Below are 16,671 nucleotides of genomic sequence, written 5' to 3' on the forward strand. Positions count from 1 at the left end.
CAATTCCACTGTATAATCATAAGGGATTTGATTTAGGTCATACCTGAATGGTCTAGTGGTTTTCCCTACTTTCTTCAATTTAAGTCTGAATTTGGCAACAAGGAGTTCATGATCTGAGCCACAGTCAGCTCCTGGTCTTGTTTTTGCTGACTGTATAGAGCTTCTCCATCTTTGGCTGCAAAGAATATAATCAATCTGATTTTGGTGTTGACCATCTGGTGATGTCCATGTGTAGAGTCTTCTCTTGTGTTGTTGGAAGAGGGTGTTTGTTATGATCAGTGCATTCTCTTGGCAAAACTCTATTAGCCTTTGCCCTGCTTCATTCTGTATTCCAAGGCCAAGTTTGCTTGTTACTCCTACCTCTCAAAAAAGGCTCAGTTATAGTACCTATGGAGAAGGCAATGGCGACCCACTCCAGTACTCTTGTCTGGAAAATCCCATGGACGGAGGAGCCTGGTAGGCTACAGTCCATGGGGTCGCTAAGAGTCAGACATGATGAGTGACTTCACTTTCCCTTTTAACTTTCATGCATTGGAGAAGGAAATGGCAATCCACTCCAGTGTTCTTGCCCAGAGAATCCCAGGGATAGGGGAGCATGATGGGCTGCCGTCTAAGAGGTTGCACAGAGTCGGCCATAACTTAAGTGACTTAGCATAGTACCTATGACAGTGCACTGGAGTAATCTCCTTTGTTTCTTCATTAGACTGTAATTGATTTGATGGTTGGTACAATGTCTTATTTATCTCAGAACTGGTTGTGCTTAATGCATTGTCTACATACCTAATTAATAATAGACTTTCAGATAATTTCACTGAATAGGAAAGAGAACTAGAAAAGTACATTCAGTATTTTTCAGAATGTTGGGGAAATAGAAAAACAAAACTCATCAAACTACTTCAGTAAAAGTGAGTTTATTTTATAAAGAAAACAGAGAATGAAGGAGGAAAAGAATAGCCTCAGAAGCAAGATAAACAGAGCTAGTGGTATGCTGGTTAATTATTTAATAATCAACTCTTTAAAGGAAAAACAGATTTGTCATATTTGCTAGTTTTGGTGGTCCCATTGCTCTATCATGGACAATTTCAAGCTACCAGGTCAATTAAAATCTACCTGGAGTTAGGGGGAAAGGAAGCACAGTCAACTCTTATAAGCTGGTGCCAGGTGAGTCCAGCAGAAAACTCATGGCGAACTGGAGAATTGTCATCCTCTAGTAGTCACTGTGGTCCTCATGGTTTGACAATCAACAGTCACCACATGAGTCTACCAAGCTCTTTCTTCCTCTTCTGTACTGCTTTTCTTTATCTGCTTTTCTTTCTCTACCATTACCTAACTTTTCTGTTTTCCTTTGTTTCTAGCCTGTAACTTCTGTATAAGATGGGCTTCTGTTGTCATCTTTTTCCCATCCTGTCATGTCTTCTGTTCACTGATGTTTGTGTGCCTCTTTGATGCCTAATATCTATTCTCGTCCATACACTTGGGACAGCTGATATTCAAACAGTTGAGAGAAATTTTTATTGATTTGGCAAGTTACTATCCAGTATACAAATGTCAAAGTTAGTGCCCTCATTAACAGTATTTCCTATATCTCTTGCCAAGGCCAGCTTGCGAGTCAAGCTGCTTCTACCCCTGGCATCACAGAATCACCTGATATGATAAAAAGAAAACCTGTGTATAAGGAAGGTCTTAGAAGAAACAACTATAGGAATGGCAAGTTCTCTGATGTTTTACTTTGTACAGCTAGCCTTTCTAAGAGAGAACCATAGGGTAGAATATATGTTTTTCAAGAACAGAGGAGAGCAGGTGCCAGAATTTAAAACTTTCTATGATTCTTGCAGTTTCACATGTACAAAATACTATTGATATAATCTGATTGCACAGAATAATTGGAATTTTCCTATAAGCTTGACCTCATGGTCATAAATTGTGACTGCTTTTTCTTAAGTGTCCAGATATTATCTTTAAATTTAAGTCAGGCAGAAAATGTGAATTCCTAGATTTCTCAAACATCTTAGAAGAGAAATTATGAGCAATATGTATGTTTTTAAACCTACTAAATATTAAGCATTTCTAAAAATCTACATATTTTATGTTAATGTGTATATATTCTAATGGTATATATATATATAAATGTATTAAGCCATATACACGTAAATGAATTGAGTTGTGTATATATGTATGTATGTATCTATTCAGAAATAGGAAACCTATACTTTTATATACTATGCAGAATGAATTCTTTTCAACATTCTCCTCACTACCACCATACATATACACAAAGGTGTATTAGCAAAAAAGTGATGATGAATAGATGAAGAACAAATTCGTTGATTTCACAAAAATGAGCAAAATATAAGAAGTTTGAATTTAACAATTTATACAAATGTGTATTAGTAGAAAAGCAGTCATGAATAGATGAAGAACAATATTTATATTGGTTTCACAAAAAATAACAAAATATAAGTTTGAATTTAAAAAGTTACACTTAAATGGTTAAAATAGTTCTATTGAGGTACTTGAACATCTTAAAATGAATTTTCTTTTATTATATTTTAATATTATAAAGATCACAAATGAAGTGTAAATATTTAATTGAGAAACTTTATAAATATGTACTTGTTTAGTTTTAGTATGATAAAAATGTACCAAGTTAAAGTAGTATTGTAAGTAATAATTATTGGCTATTTAGAATAAGACCTATAGGATATATAAATAAATGAGTAAATTAAGTAATCCATGCCATTTTGGGTTGAAAAGTATATATACTTTTAACCAGTAAATTATTTTTAGGATATACTCAAGATATTATGTTCACTTATAACATGAACATTACTGACTGTATATAATTTCACTGTTTTTCACATTTGAATTAATGATACTAATAAGATTTTATCATTACCATTTACTAGGGGCAGATATGAGATCACTTATATATTCCCATCATATAAAATGTGCATTCTTTTTCAGTAATTTGAATTTTTATTTTGTGTTAATATATCTATTAATATTTGAAAAAAAAGACAAAGTAAATGATAATACTATTTCTAATTCATTTAAGACAATTGATAAGTATTTTGTAATTTGTTATTAATAAGTCAACTAGTAAAAAACTAAAATATAAATAGAACTATAATTTAGGAAGCTGTTCAGCTGCTGTTGAGAAGCTTAGAGACCATTGCTTGGTCTTTAAGTATAAACATCATCACTAATAGAGCTGCATGTATGGAACACACCAAAAATACTGACTAATTTTTCTTAGGTATCTTATACAGAGAAATCATTTGTCACCTAATGATGGCAGTGTATGAGGTGTGGGCTCCGTGGAGTATAATGACAAGTCTTATTTAAACAGAAAGCAAAGCAGAGTATCAAGGCCATAGTATTTTCTCTATAAGAATTGAAGTATTTATTAAAATAAAAGTGCAAAATTTTTAAATGTTAATTCTAATAAAAACTTTTACTACTCAACCTATTATTAAGCAGTTTTTAAAAAATGATGAAGAAAGTTAATTAATGCCATGTTTGGCAAAGCTGTTTTTCTCAGCTAGGGAATTGTTGAAAATTCCTAGCCCATGATTTCCTAAAAAAGTCTCTTATAACTCTGATATTAGTAGCATCTCATACTCTCTTTTCTGCTGCCCTATGTCACTTCCAAATACTTTAATGATGACATTAAATGATGTGCTGTTAACCAGGATGTATTCTTCATTGCCTATTAAAGTGACCAATCATTTTGTAAGTACAAAATAATTTGCTTTATTGTATGGATTATCTCATTGTCTCCATTCCCCTTTGGTAGCCTATGCTGCTTTCTCAAGTGAAATGTGGAGGAAAAAAAGCATAGCAACCCATTTTGTCTACAACAGTCTCTGTAAAATGCTTCTGTCCAAGTTTCCTTCTGATCAGGAACATAATTCTTAGCAAACAGGTCACTAACTCATTTAATTAACTCCCTTGTTCTTAGAAGCATTTCTGCATCAAGCCTGACTTTTTTTTTTTACAAAAAAAATGGATTATTAAATAGCCTTTGGCTTCCTTAAAGGATTGTGTATCACTGCATGTAATCCTAGTACACTTATTAGCAGTATATCCATATGCAGCTTTTAAACAGAATGAGAGATAAATTTCTTTCCTGCCTTCTTAAGGGGCATCCTAATATTGTGTTTGTTTGAACTTTTCTTGACCTATGAACACTGATTATACAGATATTTTACCCAAGAATCACTCCAAAATATTTATGTTAAGAAACCCAGAGGGATGGTATGGGAGGGAGGTGGGAGGGGGGTTCAGGATGGGGAACACCTGTACACCTGTGGTGGATTCATGTTGATGTATGGCAAAACCAATACAATATTGTAAAGTAATTAGCCTCCAATTAAAATAAATTTAAAAAAGAAAAAAACATTAAAAAAAAAGAAATGTATTTCAAGACCTGCATATGAATGCTCTATACTTTTCTTTACTAGAATCTGTGATGCAAAAGTTTAAAGGAGAGCCTTCTCCTCTTTCCATTTTTCCCACTCAGACAACTTTAAAAAAATGTATTATTTTCCAGTTACTCCACTATAATCAGGCTTACAAAGTCAATTAAGCCATGATTTATTTCTCTAAGAAACTGCCTTCTAGTGAGGAGTGGGGCAAGAAACAAACTACATTTATAGGCTAGATTGTTAAGGTTTAAAATAGGTTTCTAAGTAAATATATCTAATTTTGAACAAGATTCAACATCTCCCAGAAAGCTAATATTTGAGCTGAATTTTTAATAAGTCAGATAGTGCTAGAATAGAAAAAGGCTGTTCTAAGCAGAAGGAAAGATAGTGGAAGTATGGAAGTGAGTATGTTCTGTGTGAAGCTGTATGGGTGGTTCCTGTGTGTTAGCTGTATGGTCTCCTTTAAGGGGAACTGGTTGAAGCCAAAAGGGTAGCCCGGATCACTGAAAACATGCAGGAAGGAAAAGGAATACATTTATTAAATTTTCATAAACTTACCTACACAGAAACTAATTTGTTAGAAATTTGAAGACTTGTGGTATGCAAAAAATCTGAATAAGAAACCCATCAAACAGACTACCCATGTGTGAACATAGAAGATAAGTCTTTCTAATGCAGATCGACATTCTTTTCATGAAAATACAGTTGATCCTTGAACAATCAGGGGTTAATCCGAATAAAATTTATAGTCAGCCCTCCACATCTGAGAAGTCAACCGACCTCACAGGTTGTGTAGTACTATAATATTACTATTGAAAAATATCCCCATATAAGTGGACTTGTACTGTTCAAACTCATGTTGTTCAAACAGCAGTTATAACTTGATGAAAGTTTTATATGTGTAGGTTCCCCAATTCATGTAAATGTTCTTTAGGCAGAAGTTTTATTTATAACTCAGATTTTCAGGATCGTGTGTAGTAACACCAGTTCTCTCTGCAACTAACTAGAGAAGTAAATTATCTTAACACTTAATCAGGTATTAATCAGTTTTATTTGTATATATAAACTATTTTTAATAAATGGTATACAAAGAATTTTGAAGTAAGTCATAATCAAAAGGATCTGTCCTTATATGACAAATGCCATCTGGTATTAAAATTAAATTTTATACACATGTAATCAATGGAATTTATTTATTTTTTTCTTTCTGGAGTCTTTCTGTGTGTTCGCCAATTCTGACAGTACCTCATATTTATTTTCTTGTCATTGATATAGCAGTAGAGACAGGTAAAGATATAGAACATTTATGAGATCTAAGGACTCTTATGTTTTGTGCCCTAGAGCTCCTATGAGATGAGCTCTGTACTCTGTGGTTTAGGAGATCCAAAGCAATTCATCATTACCTTAACACTCAGTTCAACCTAAGATGAATTACCTGTCGAATGTAATTGTACTACAAAGCAAGTCGAATGTCATTTATATGACTAGAGAATGGTATCCAGCAACCCCACAAATGATCTTTGCATCACTCAAATTAAAAAAAAGTGTGTATGATAGTTATTATCTTAATGTTCACAGTCTCTGCCCAACAAAGAGCCTCCTGGAGTGATTCCATAAGAGGATACTTAAAGAAATGTATGGTGTAATAGATTCATTGTTCTGCTTTGCTGTGTTCCTACAGTTTTTGTTTTGGCTTGTTTTTAAGGTATAGTAAACTAATCTGACTCATTGGAAAAGACTCTGATGCTGGGAGGAATTGGGGGCAGGAGGAGAAGGGGACGACAGAGGATGAGATGGCTGGATGGCATCACTAACTCGATGGACGTGGGTCTGGGTGAACTCCGGGAGTTGGTGATGGATAGGGAGACCTGGCGTGCTGCGATTCATGGGGTCACGAAGAGTCAGACACGACTGAGCAAATGAACTGAACTGAACTGAAACTAATCTGAAAATAATTTAGCAATAGTGCAGATATTCTCAATTCTAAAAGAGGCAGCATGCAAATATAGAACATTTTTCTTAAAGTGAAGTCATCACGTGATTATATTTAATCATGTTGGATTAAATATAGAACTTTGGATTTCCCATTTCTTTGATTGAAGTCATGTTATAGGTTTAAACAGTCAGTTCTTCTGCTTTGAAAATTGTCTGTGATCTTTTGTTCTCCCTAGAAATCAATTGAATTCCAATTTGTTTCTGCTAAACTAAACCAAATGAATGCCCTTAGTAAACTCAAAAGGCTATTTTTTATGGATATTTTTTTGTGTCTTATTTTATTAACTAGGTTGTTGAGAAAAATATAATTATTACAGTTATATATTAGATCATTCATGTCTAGGCTGCCTTTCTTGGTGGTCTCTCTTATTTGTCTTCTGAAAGTTTTTGTGTCCTAAGGACACACTCATTTTACTGAGTTTGAAAGAGGGTTCTTTAGCTCCATGCCTGTGTGCTTGGTTGCTCAGCCGTGTCTGACTCTTTGTGACCCCATGGACTGTAGCCCGCCAGGCTCCTCTGTCCATGGGATTTCCCAGGCAAGAGTATTGGAGTGAGTTGCCATTTCCTCCTACAGGGGAATCTTCCCAACCCAGGGATCGAAGCTGTCTTGTTTGTGTCTCATGTGAACCACCTGGGAAACCCTGTTTAGCTGCAGTTGATCTGTATTAAAGAAGACTGCAGCCCTGGCTTACATCTTGATTACAACCTCGAGAGACCTTAAACCCAACACTCAGTTAAGCAACACCCAGATTTCTAACTCACCAAAACTGTGTGAGATAATAAATATGTATACTGTTCATTACACCTTACATTTGATTAATAGCATACTCAATAAAAGTTTGCTACCAAATATGTAAGTAGGAGTTCAAAAGCTTGCAATCAAAACAAAAAAAGAAAATTAGGGCATATAAGATCTTTATTTAGACTGGGTTATATGTTATTTAGATTAATATTTCAATTATATATATATATCAAAAATGAGTTATTAAACAAGCTCTTCACTATCCTTAAATGTTAGGGAGAGAGCCCAAAGCAAGTTAATTCCTTATATTATCTATTATTTATTTGTTATCCTTTGGTGTATACAGGGGTTATCATCTCTTGTACCAACCATTGTCTTCCTTTTCCTTTCATTTTCTCCTCTTCCATTTTCTCTTTTGTTGACCATGATGGCTACTCCATTTCTTCTAAGGGATTCCTGCTCACAATAGTAGATATAATGGTCCTCTGAGTTAAATTCACCCATTCTAGTCCATTTTAGTTCGCTGATTGCTAAAATGTCAATATTCACTCTTGCCATCTCCTATTTGACCCCTTCCAATTTGCCTTGATTCATGGACCTAACATTCCAGGTTCCTATGCAACACTTCTCTTTAGTCACATCCACAACTGGGTGGTGTTTTTGCTTTGGCTCCATGCCTTCATTCTTTCTGGAGTTATTTCTCTACTGATCTCTAGTAGCATATTGGGCTCCTACCTACCTGGGGAGTTTGTCTTTCAGTGTCCGATCTTTCTGGCTTTTCATACTGTTCATGGGGTTCTCAAGGGAGCAAGAATAGTGAAGAATAGTTTGCCATTCTGTTCTCCACTGAACCACATTTAGTCAGAACTCTCCACCATGAACCGTCCGTGTTAGGTGGCCCTACACGGCATGGCTCATAGTTCATTGAGTTAGACAAGACTGTTGTCTATGTGATCAGATTGTTTAGTTTTCTGTGATTGTGGGAAAACTACTATACTATTCAGGTATGGCCTAAATCAAATCCCTTACAATTACAGAGTGGAAGTGAGAAATAGATTCAAGGGATTAGATCTGATAGACAGAGTGCCTGGAGAACTATGGATGGAGGTTCATGATGTTGGACAGGAGACAGGGATCAAGACCTTCCCCAAGAAAAAGAAATATAAAAAGTCAAAATGATTGTCTAAGGAGGCCTTACAAATAGCTGAGAAAAGAAGAGAAGTAAAAAGCAAAGGAGAAAAGATATACCCATTTGAATGTGGAGTTTGAAAGAATAGCAAGGAGAGATAACAAAGCCTTCCTCAGTGATAAGTGCAAAGAAATAGAGGAAAACAATAGAATGGGAAAGGCTAGAGATCTCTTCAAGAAAAGTAGAGATATGAAAGGAATATTTCATGCAAACATGGGCACAATAAGAGACAGAAATGATATGTACGTAACAGAAGTACAAGATATTTAGAAGAGGTGGCAAGAATACACAGAATAAATGAAAAAAAGGTCTTCACAACTCAGATAATCATGATGGTATGATCACTCACTTAGAGCCAGACATCCTGGATTCAAAGTCAAGTGGGCCTTAGGAAGCATCACTACAAAAAAAGCTAGTGGAGGTGATGGGATTCCAGATGAGCTATTTCAAATCCTAAAAGATGAAGCTGTAAAAGTGCTGTACTCAATATGCCAGCAAATTTGGAAAACTCAGCAAAGGCCACAGGACTGGAAAAGGTCAGCTTTCATTCCAGCCTCAAAGAAAGGCAATGCCAAAGAATGTTCAGACGACTGCACAACTGCACTCATCTCACATACTAGCAAATTAATGCTCACAATTCTCCATGCTAGGCTTCAACGGTACGTGAACTTCCCAATGTTCAAGCTGGATTTGGAAAAGGCAGAGGATCCAGAGATCAAATTGCCAACATCTGTTGTGTCGTCGAAAAAGCAAGAGAGTTCCAGAAAAACATCTATTTCTGCTTTATTGACTATGCCAAAGCCTTTGACTGTGTGGACTACAACAAACTGTTGAAAATTCTGAAAGAGATGGGAATACCAGACCACCTGACCTGCCTCTTGAGAAACCTATATGCAGGTCAGGAAGCAACAATTAGAACTGGACATGGAACAACAGACTGGTTCCAAATAGGGAAAGGAGTACATCAAGGCTGTATATTGTCACCCTGCTTATTTAACTTATATATGCAGAGTACATCATGAGAAACTCTGGGCTGGATGAAGCACAAACTGGAATCAAGTTTGCCAGGAGAAACATCAATAACCTGAGATATGCAGATGAAACCACCCTTGTGGCAGAAAGTGAAGAAGAACTAAAGAGCCTGTTGATGAAAGTGAAAGAGGAGAGTGAAAAAGTTGGCTTAAAGCTCAACATTCAGAAAACTAAGATCATGTCATCCGGTCCCATCACTCATGGCAAATAGTTGGAGAAACAGTGGAAACAGTGACAGACTTTATTTTGGGGGGCTCCTAAATCACTGCAGATGGTGATTGCAGCCAGGAAATTAAAAGACACTTACTCCTTGGAAGAAAATTTATGACAAACATGGACAGCATATTAAAAAGCGGAGACATTACTTTGCCAACAAACGTCCATCTAATCAAGGCTATGGTTTTTCCAGTAGTCATGTATGGATATGAGAGTTGCACTATAAAGAAAGCTGAGCACTGAAGAATTGCTGCTTTTGAACTGTGGTTTTGGAAAAGACTCTTGAGAGTCCCTTGGACTGCCAGGAGATCCACCCAGTCCATCCTAAAGGAAATCAGCCCTGAATAGTCATTGTAAGGACTGATGCTGAAGCTGAAACTCCAATATTTTGGCCACTCCAATGCGAACAACTGACTGATTTGAAAAGACTCTGATTCTGGGAAAGATTGAAGGCAGGAGGAGAAAGGGATGACAAAGGATGAGATGGTTGAATGGCTTCACTGGCTCAATCGACATGAGTTTGAGTAAACTCCGTGAATTGGTGATGGACAGGGAGACGTGGCATGCTGCAGTCCATGGGGTCACAAAGAGTCAGACAGAACTGAGCGATTTAACTGAACTGATTATACTGCAAGTACAGAATTTTTAATTTTATTTTATTTTGTTTATTTTGTGGGACTGCTTCTGCTGTCATAAATATAGTGATGGAAATTTTAGTTCATTATTGGTTTATCAGCCTTTTATATAGCTATCATTTTAAAGTGCTTACATGCTTCTAGTATTTACATAAATTATCCTAGTTAATGCCAGTTGGTTTTTGTTTTAATCAGCTTAGGTTGTTATAAGTAAATACCATAGATATGGTGGCTTAAATGACAGATATTTATTCTGTAGGCTAGGAAGGTCATGATCAAGGTACCAGCAAATTTGATCCCTTCCATCTCTTCTTGGCACACAGGCAGCCTCCTTATTCTGTCCTCATTTTCTGTACAGAGAAAGAGAGAGAAAAAACTCTTCTCTGTCTCATCTTAGTAGGACACTAATTCCATTATGAGAACCCCACGCTCATGGCCTCAGTTACCTCCCAAAGGCATCACTTCCAAATACTATCACATCAGTGGTTAGCCTTCAGCATGTGAATTGGGGGACAAAGTCATTCAATCCATAATAGTCTCACATTTAGAATAAAGCCCCTTCATTAGAAATAAAAATAAATAAATATAAATAAATATAAAAATAAATATAAAAATATTTTATATTTCCTATTTTATTTCTAATGGTATCTATATATTTATAAAACATGTTATTCTAAAGCTATTTGTTTTTTAAATTTATCACCCACATAGTCAAAGAAATAAAAATATGTTTTACATTATTATATATATATATATATAATAATGTTTTTACTACTGATTTGATATTCATCTATTTTTCTTTAAATAACATAATTCAGTAACTAAATTTTTTATGAAGAAATGGTGGCTAGAAGGAATATATGTTTTCATTGATTCATTTATACTGTCTTACAATTTTATACTTGAATTGGTAGGAATAAAAAAAATCTATGCTTTATACATCCTATTCTTTCTTTTCTTCCAAACTAGAGGGGTAAAGTGGTAAAGCCCTTTTAACAGATAAAGTGATTGTATTTAGAAAATGTCAGGCACTAAAAGAAACAAAGAAGTGGAACAAAATTGACTTTTTAAAAAGTGAGGTGGTATCTTGAATGTAAACAACTTCCAAATATGTTGTGTTAGGTCCTAGCTCTTGATGTGGTTTAGTTAATTTAAGGATTTTTTTTTTTTTTTTCTCTAATTTTATTTTATTTTTAAACTTTACATAATTGTATTAGTTTTGCCAAATATCAAAATGAATCCGCCACAGGTATACATAAATTTTGTGCCAATTTCATTGGTTCCAGTATTGGAATGGGAATTTGGATTTCATTTGGAAACCCAGCAGATATTAATAATACTTTTTTTTTTCTTTTACACATAGCTCTTGTGTGATGTATCCTCTGGTTTCCTATTATTATTTATACATTAATGTGACTTAAATTTGGTATCATGGAGCTATTCAAAGGCATCATTATTGTTGGCAATTGGTAGGAGCTAAAACATATAATTGGTATAAATTTTTCCTAGATGGTCTCCTGACTTTTTGTCTTTAAATCCCAGATACTGTAAGACTAATGCGAGAAATTCTACAATTCGACTCATAAATTTTCATTCTACAGTGACTTTGCAGTCTGAGAACATTTAGTTTCAAAGTAAAAATTTTACTAATGTAGGATTATAATTAGAGCTTTGTTTTTGAATCAGCATATTATTTAGTAAAGTTTCAGTGATTCATAAAAGTGTTGAGAGAAAACATGTCAAACTTTATATCAGTTACTTTTCACTGTCATAATTAAGACTGGTTTTGATAGGTGATGGGTGAAAGACATATCAAATATATTTATTATTTATTGATGACCGTATTATGTAAATATGCTAATATGCAAAATTTCTCACAGGAAATGTCAAGTATAACTCACATTCACTACTGGAACAAAATGCAAATATGTCAGTGTCATTTGAAAAGTTGACTAGAAATTATAACTCTTTAATGGCAGATAAGTTAATCACCAGACTGCTTTCATACTTGAAAATGTTTTCATATTTGCACTTTAAGTTATTGTAGTTTTCCAACATTTAGAATTGTTGTTGCAGATAAAATGAAGCCTCAAATCATTCTCCAATCTCAAGAACATCCTGGCAGAATTACTGTGACTTGTCTGTTAAATTGATTTCCTTTTAAAGAAAACTAGGCTTTTCTTACTGTGTTAAGAAAATGATTTTATCTATTAGCTGTCTTTCCTCGTGAAGATCCTTTCTTTTTATGACACAAAAGGAAAAATATTCTTTCCCCCCCCCAAGTTTTTATATCCTATTTTATTCACTAATCAATTATATGTATTCCAAACAAAGTGAAATATAACCTGAACAGAGTAATTTTTAAAAAATGGATATAAAACAAGCAAATATTTTTAATACTACCAATTGCCTATATTTTAACTTTCAGCACATGCTTAGCTTAATTTTATGATGCTCTCTGCCTTTAATAAAAGTAATTGATGGTGGACTTATGTACTTAATCACTACATTATAAGATAGGAAATCAGAATATTTACAATGTAATTTTGAAAACTATTAATAAACCTTAGGCAAGCAGATTTCCTTAGGACACTAAAAATACTTGTGGGGTTTGAACTGGGTACCTTGTTTTGTCTCTTACTGTTAGTGGTGATGGTTTGTTATTGTTTTAAAAAGATTACTCAAGCATAGGATACGGCTAAGTGCTTTTCCACATCATTCCTAGTATTTTTTAAGTTAGATTCTATTCAATCTAAGTGACATCTATACTGAATGGAAAAACAGTTGCTGGTTCTGCATTTGTTTTTAATGATAGCCTGTTGAGCTGTAGTGCTTTATAATTAGAACATTTCCAGTGAAAACAAAATACGTTAGAGGCTAAGCCAGACATTGTAGTTGACCTGAAATTGAACTAGCATTATTTCTGTAGTATCAAAAAAGAAATTAGAATGTCTGGAGTGTATAGCTCACATAATTAAAGGAATGATTTTAAATATTGAGAAAATGTACTCTTAAAGGTACCTTAGATTGGGTCAGCAGAAACTTCAACATGCCTTCAATATACGTAAAAATGTGATAACTTTCATCTCTTGATCAGTGAAATGTGAACTGTGCTTCTTAAACACTACTTAATAAGATATGGTATGGTAAAATTTGGTAAATTATGAATGATATGAATGTCTTTAGAGTGAGAGAGTATGGGGTACATAGTTTATTTTTTATTTTCTATTGTAGTTAGTTCACCAGGTTTAACTTCTAATATTTTTAAGAGGCCAAAATCTTAAATATTAAATGATTTTAAGGTTAATTTTTACATCAGGTTAAAAAAAAGTATGAAGAAATTTTAAAAAGAAATATTTTTCTTAGAACTAACCAAAAGAGCCAGTCAATTCTGATGGCATACACATAATTTTTCATTTACCTCTGATCTGAAATATGTTTTATATTTTTATTTGTTCCTTCACATTGTGACTTGATTTTGCAATCTGATCAGAGTTGTAGGTGTATTATTCCTTGGGGTCATGATGGTTACAAAATATTATCTGAAGTATTATTTTGTTAGAAGATCTGGTTACTAACATTTTCATGATAAAAATATAAGTCATAGAAAATTTGCATTGAGATTTATTAGATAAACCTGAATACTTAAACCTTTTGCTGTAATTATGTAGTACCCTGTATGCCACACAGTATTTTGAAGTATGATACTTTTGCACTCTGCTTCATGAAAGTAGCTCATCAGATATATTCCTTTTTGCTAGATACTGTTATGTCCATCTCTTTAATATGCTTCTTGTTCATTATAAGTGCTGTTAGCCATACTGCTTAATGAAAGGTACCTCATATGTAGTTTGATTACTGCTCTAATGTTTTCCAGACGTGCTTGATGATGAGCTTGGCATATGAAACAATTTTCTACAGTAATAAAACTAATTAAAGTAGGCAGTCATCCACATACCACTTTCTAATGAATTATAATAAGCTCATTAATCTCTCCCACTCCTATTCCAAAAAATTCATTGATAGGCCTGCATGTAAGAGTAAAATTCTCAGCATTAAAAATGGACAGCTATTACAGAGTCAAAAAAGACTGTGGATTTAAGCTAAAAAATTACAAATGGCTGATCAATACTTTAAATGAAATGTATGGCTTCTAAACTCTGCCCAGATTACTTATTGACAAGATCATTTTCTATTTGAGTTCTCCTATAATTTATTTAACAAAGGAAAATGATTCATTGTATGGTAATAACTTTTCAGCACCTTGAAGACTAAAATTGAATGAACCCACTCCACATTTTTTCCTGGAGATCATATAAGAATGATGAATTGAGTACTTGAGATCAAGTGATAAAAAACACACCCTGTTTTCACTCCAGAGAGTGCTAAAGTATCTGCTCAATATATCAAAACATAATAATTATTTTTTGTTAACTCATTCAAATTTGTGAGACACTTGATGAAGCATCTTAAGAATTGTTATTCCATTCAGTTACAAATAGATTGGCAATGTAGGCCTATTGTTTTAGAGATAATTTTTACTGTGAAAGAGATTAGAATGTTAAACATAGTGCATGGAGAGACAGTTTCTGAACTACAGATGTTAATAGTAAAAAAATATCTTCGGTGGGGTTTATTCTATCTTCATTATAATTTAATGTTTTAAAAATGTAGCTCATTCCATTCTTAAAGCTAATCACTGCTATACTACACATAAGAATTTGCCCCTTAAGAATTTAAACTAGGAATGTATATTTCAGAATTCATACAGAATATTTGTAACAGGTTAACTGAAAATAGGCACGTTTTAATATATATTAACATATTCAAAATTGCAATTTACATTCGTGAATTTTTAGTTACTATTTCATAGTTCTTTAGAAAAGAAGAGGTTAGATATTCTGTGAAAAGTATTGTCTTTTGCAAAATAGATGTTTAAAAGTCTGACAGTTTTGTTAGGCAGAAGGTTAGTAAACTTGCCCCTGAGTAGAATGTCTCTCAGGCTGGGTTCAGCTATTAATCTGGTGGCCAGTTGCTATTTTATGTGATAATGAGTTGGTTTTGTGCTGTGAACAGCAGTTAGGGGCTGGGCTTTTGGTACAGGCTTCTCCACTATCTATCTGCATGGTCTTGAGAAAGTTATTTATCATGTTGCTCAGTATTTTCACATACAAATGTGAAAATTAGGTGAGATCAGTGTACTCCAAGCTGTCAAAAGTGCCACTGATAGTAAATTTGATATTTTATGTAATTTTAATACAACAGTTTAAAAATGTTGTATGAGGTTAGACAGTTTTCCATTTTAATTCCAGCTCAGTTCTTTTGAAATCAGGGTGATACATTTTATAGCATCGAGGTGCCATAAGTCCTTAATATTTCTCTGACATTTTATTGGCATAGCAGTGGGTCTCCTTGTAGTTTCTAAGAGACAGAGAAACATTCTGCTGAAAAGAAGAATGCTGCATGAAAGTCTCATTAAGAGACATAAATTTTTGGAAAGTTGTATCAAAGATAACAGAAAATTAAATAAGAGCTTTAGGAAAATTTTCAGAACTCCAACTCACCTTGTTTTGAACAGAAATCCCTGTTTGAAAAAGGGATTTCGCTTTTTTTACTACTCGCTCCAATTAGTAGATCTAATTAATGGTACCTATTAAGAGTTAGCTGTATTTTGAATAAACTCTAATGATGTGCTTTAATACTAATAGGGAATACAACATCATCATAACATCCAACATTTATGTAATGCTAAATGTTGTTGTTCAGTCCCTAAGTCATGTCAGACTCTTTATGACCCTGTGGACTGCAGCATACCAGGCTTCCCTGTCCTTCACTATCTCCCAGAGTTTGCTTAAATTCATGTCCATTGAGTTGGTGATGCCATCCCACCATCTCATCCTCTGTTGCCCCTAAATAACTAATATTTATTGAGTGCTTGCAAGGCAGGCACTCCTTCTAAATGATTTATATATACTAACACATATTAGTCTTCATCATTCATTTTAATGTTTACAGCAACCACATAAATTAAACACTAATATTTGTCTCATTTTTTCACATGAGGAAACTGAAGTACCAAGATATAAAGGAATTTGAGAAAGGTCAGACTGCTAGTAAAGGAGTTTTTTAATTCTGTAACTATCCAAGTATCCCCATAGATTTCTATTCCTTACTGTTCTCTATCCTGCCACCCCTAGTAAGCTTTAGTTAACTGAATTTTCTCAGCTCTCAACTAGAAGCTTGTTTCTTTCAACATTATTTACCCAGTGTCTGGCATGGGGTAGGCACTCAAAAAGAAACATATGAATGGATTAAGTAATCAATAAATCTCTAATGTTAAAGACAACTTAAAAAGTGCCTCTGCACATAACCTGCTAGACTCTGAGTCCTCAATTTAGCACTTCCTATTATCCCTCTGTCATGCAATTTCCTACT

At 34.0% G+C, this 16,671-nt stretch overlaps 1 protein-coding gene across 37 annotated transcripts in view; it reads left to right on the forward strand.

Annotated features, from left to right (window-relative positions):
• The window catches only part of CCSER1 (coiled-coil serine rich protein 1), a 1,487,998-nt gene that overhangs the window by 670,285 nt on the left and 801,042 nt on the right, over positions 1-16,671 (forward strand). The gene's annotated exons all lie outside the window — the stretch shown is intronic.

This window comes from Bos grunniens, chromosome 6 (assembly GCF_055505025.1).
Source record: "Bos grunniens cultivar Pamir isolate PY7600 chromosome 6, Bosgru_T2T1.0, whole genome shotgun sequence".
NCBI classification, from domain to species: Eukaryota; Metazoa; Chordata; class Mammalia; order Artiodactyla; family Bovidae; genus Bos; species Bos grunniens.